Genomic DNA, 4,760 nt, shown 5'->3' on the forward strand with positions numbered 1-4,760 from the left:
ATCAAGATCAAAGAGGTACAAATTATCCATCGACAGACAACAAATAGCAAGATTAAAACCAGTGAAAGGCAGTCATAAAAATCAAGGCACATAATTTGTACATACACATTGCCTGACGTTCCAGTGGAAGGTCTCCCAACCACATCTCAATCATCATCAAGAACTTCAAGTGGTGATCAGATACAACTGACATCAAAGAACTTGCCTCTGGATGAAGGAAAAAGGGTTAATCGTTCCAGACATGTTAGCCGCTTTCCTGTCCGGCTCCATGGCTAAATGGTTAGCGTGCTGGCCTTTGGCCACAGGGGTCCCGGGTTCGATTCCCGGCAGGGTCGGGAATTTTAACCTTAATTGGTTAATTTCGCTGGCACCGGGGCTGGGTGTATGTGTCGTCTTCATCATCAATTCATCCTCAACATGACGTGCAGGTCGCCTACGGGAGTCAAATCAAAAGACCTGCATCTGGCGAGCCGAACTTGTCCTCGGACACTCCCGGGACTAAAAGCCATACGCCATTTCATCCGCTTTCCATCCAAGTATCTTGAAATCTTTTCGTAACTTAAGTTACTGGAAGGGGAGTAGTGTAGGACCCTGTTGGGCGTATGATGACTGCCATCCCTATAAGAATTACAATGACTGGCGTGAGCTTTAGAAACCAAGAAAAAAAGTCAGTATATATATATATAGATTCATAGGGAAAACAGTGAGATTAGATTTATTATTTTCTCTGAATGGATTGTAAAGTGATTCTTTGTTCTTTTCTGATTCATTAAAAAGAAAGGTGTGATAAAAATGAGTAAATATTCAAAGTAAATAATTGCACTTGTCCGTACCTACAAACTCTTCAGTCAACTTAAATTGATAACAATCAGTGATGGGAAAAGTACAAAATAAAAGTAAGTTTTTCATATTCCCCAACATTTATCCTGGGTTTATGCCTGGTATTCATCTTTTTTACCGTGATGTTTCCTAAGGTGATTACTAAGCAACCTGTGGCCACTACATAGACTTTCTTCGGGCAGTCTCTAATAAATGTTCCAGCCTCTCTGTCTGTAATGACATAGTCAATAAGATATTTCTGCTCTCCATTCCAGTTGTACTTTGGATCTTATGGCTTCGCTGCTTTTTGAACCAGGTGTTCTTGGTTACTAGTTTGTTTTGTATGCAAAATTCAAGGAGAAATTCACCCTCGTGGTTACTATTTCCATATCCATGAGGACTGATCACTGCCTTATACCCTGTTCTTACAGTTCCCACCTGAGCAATTAGGTCTCCCGTAACAAGAGTATTATCTTGTTTGACGTGGTCCTCTAATACTTGAAGAAAGTCATCTTTCTCTTCTTGTCTACACCCAATCTATAGAGCATAAACCTGAACAATGAATTTCTGATATAGCTAAATAATTAGTTCATTAACAAACTCATTATCAGCCACAACACTGATGTTCTTGTAGATTGGGAATGCCAGACCATTCCTTCTTATTTACATGCCAGTAGAGTGTGCAACCTTTCTATAGCTATTTATTTCCTTTCCCTTTCCCCTTTGTTTCACTCAGTCCAAGGATCTCAATCTTTCTTCTTTCCATGAGATCTATAAGCTTCCCGCAATTAACAGTCAGGGTGTATTTAATGTTGCTATTTTGAATATGCTTTCCCCTCCAGGAGTTTTCTTCCTTGAATAATTCCATTTAATTTCCAGCTTATCACCATCGTCCTTACAAGAATCATACATATAAGGAGGTCTATGTCTTGGATTTTTTTACATCCAAGGCTCATTTTAATGTTGAAAGCGATTTGGCAATTTTCTCCCCTTGCAGGCTTGCTGGGCCTAACACAAGGTGAGGTTTTTCTTTCAGGGATAACTCCCTTAGCCTTTTATATCCCCCTATTTAATCCACAAGGCAAAAGAATTGTGAAAAATTTGTGTATCATTTCCTACACACAGGTGAAAAAAATGCTAAAAAATGAAAAAAATCTGCAAGAAACACAGGCTCTAGGATCTTATCTGAACAGGCATAACTATGAATGCTTTTGATTTTTGGGATCATCATTAATTTAAATACTCCTACATTGTCATAATTTGAATAAACTGTATATGGAAAGCAACTGAACACATTAAACTTTTAGTGATTACAAAATCAAGTAAAATTTAAAAAGAACTTGGCAGTATGAGCCCACTTATCAGTAAGATGTTACACCCCTCTGGCCTAGATGCATGTACTGATTCTGTTGCGAAGGGTGTCATAAACTTGTTGTACAATCTTCTGAGGCAAACTGGCCCATAACTGTCGTAACTGGTCCTTGATATCCTGGATACTGGCTTTGGGACAGAGTTGACATCTGACCTGTTTTCACACATGTTCTATCGGGGTCAGATCTGGGGATCTTGCTACCCATGGGAGTGCCTCAACATCACGCAGACAGCTCATAGACACATGTGCCATGTGTGGACAAACATTGTCCTGTTGAAAAATGGAATCACGTTACTGTCACTTGAGAGGTAACACATGAGGACGTAGGAAGTCTGTGACGTACCGCTCAGCAGTCCGAGTTCCCTCAATAACTACCAGCCGTGACCTGAAGTCATACCTGATGGTTCCCCACACCATGATGCCAGGAATAACACTGCTGTGCCTCTCCAAAACATTGGAAGAATGGGATCTCTCCCCAGGTCACCACTAAACTCTCAGACGATGGCCATCCAAGGTAGTGCAGAACCGGGATTCATCGCTGAACACAATGCGACACCATTCATCAGCAGTCCATTGTTCTTGGTCACGGCACTACTCCAAACGTAGCCGTTCATGCTGTGGAGTCCAATATCGGGCCACTGTCACATCCGAATGTCCCACAAATCTGGATATTGAACAATTTGACCAGCCGGCCAAATGGAGACCCTCAATGAGGCCCGTTTCAAACTCTGTCAGGCGCTGATAACGCCGCCTCACACGAGTACGCGACATCTCCGTGTCCTTCACAGTGATCACTCAATGTCTGACACTGTTCACGCCTCTTATATACCCTGCCAGGCCTGGTAACAACACTAAACATGAACAGCACTAATGTACTCGGGTGGCCGTTCTACCTGTCACAGATAATTACAACTTTAATCACTTGCATACCTGCTGATGGTGCATATGTGTACGAAGGTGCATTGACATTCCATCATTTCTTCTGGTTGCTTGAATATTTTTGTCAGGGAGTGTACTTTTTCAACAAGTAACTTAAGAAGTAAAATTACAATTACTTCATAAAACATTAGTCTTTAGGGAATCAATGCCATTATATTATGTGTGGATGGAATGATACCAAAGTTTGCAAAGGAAAATACATTACTCCATTTTGAGTTTTTTAGCACAGTGACATTACATGGTTTTCAGCACTAGGTGAGTTTGACCCTCAGACACACGTGTATGGGGTGGAATCCACCCCAGGCCATTTTATTTCCTTTTGAAATGTACAAATAAGTTTTCTGCGCTGTCTCCGCCCTTTTACTTTTTTTTTTTTTGCTATTTGTTTTACGTCACACTGACACAGATTAGTCTTATGGCGATGATGGGATAGGAAAGGACTAGGAATGGGAAGGAAGCAGCCATGGCCTTAATTAAGGTACACACCGGGTGAGTTGGCCGTGCGCGTAGAGGCGCGCGGCTGTGAGCTTGCATCCGGGAGATAGTAGGTTCGAATCCCACTATCGGCAGCCCTGAAAATGGTTTTCCGTGGTTTCCCATTTTCACACCAGGCAAATGCTGGGGCTGTACCTTAATTAAGGCCACGGCCGCTTCCTTCCAACTCCTAGGCCTTTCATATCCCATCGTCGCCATAAGACCTATCTGTGTCGGTGCGACGTAAAGCCCATAGCAAAAAAAAAAAAAAAAAATTAAGGTACAGCCCCGGCATTTGCCTGATGTGAAAATGGGAAACCATGGAAAACTATTTTCAGGGCTGCCGACAGTGGGGTTTGAACCCAACATCTCCCGGATGCAAGCTCACAGCTGCACACTCCTAACCGCACGGCCAACTCACCCGCTCACCCTTTTACCTCTCCCGCTGGTTCTCCACCACGTTTTCACTCAAAGTCAACCAGTTCCTGTGAGACAGTCGAACAGTGCACATTGTAAATCGCTGTCTGGGGTGGATTCCACCTTCCGCGTGTGTTTGTGTTTGTGAAAGTAGCAGTCACTCCTAGGTGAAGTGCAGGCATTCTCTTCACGTGCTTGTCTTTGTTGTGGTAAGTAAATATCCACCATTGTGTTTTTCCTTCCCTGCAGTTTATTTAGGCATGTTGTGGTAGTGTTACTGTAGTAAAAATGTGGACTTCATTTCTGGGTAGAAATTTTATTTTATTTTCAGTATGAACAATATTTTATGAGCAGAAAGCAGTACAGAATGGATAGCTTTAAGCTAGGCCAGGAGAGAATAAGGAATCTATTTGACTCCATAGATAGTGATGAAGATTTAATTCCAGATGACAGTAGTGATGAAGAAGAGTATGTTTTAAATGAAAGTGAGCATGATAACAGAAACTGAGCTAGAGTGTGAAAGTGAAGATTTAGCCAGTGAAAGTGAGGGGGATGATGATTTACCTCTACTTCAGAGGATAGACTTTTACAAAGGAAAGGATGGAAACATCCCCACCACAAAATGTTAGAACGAGGGCCGCAAATATTGTCATCACACGTCTGCCAGCAGTGAAAACTGCAGCTAAGATGGCAAAAACACCCACTGATGCCTGGTCATGTATGATAGATGATTATATTC

This window comes from Anabrus simplex, chromosome 2 (genome assembly GCF_040414725.1).
Source record: "Anabrus simplex isolate iqAnaSimp1 chromosome 2, ASM4041472v1, whole genome shotgun sequence".
NCBI lineage: Eukaryota > Metazoa > Arthropoda > Insecta > Orthoptera > Tettigoniidae > Anabrus > Anabrus simplex.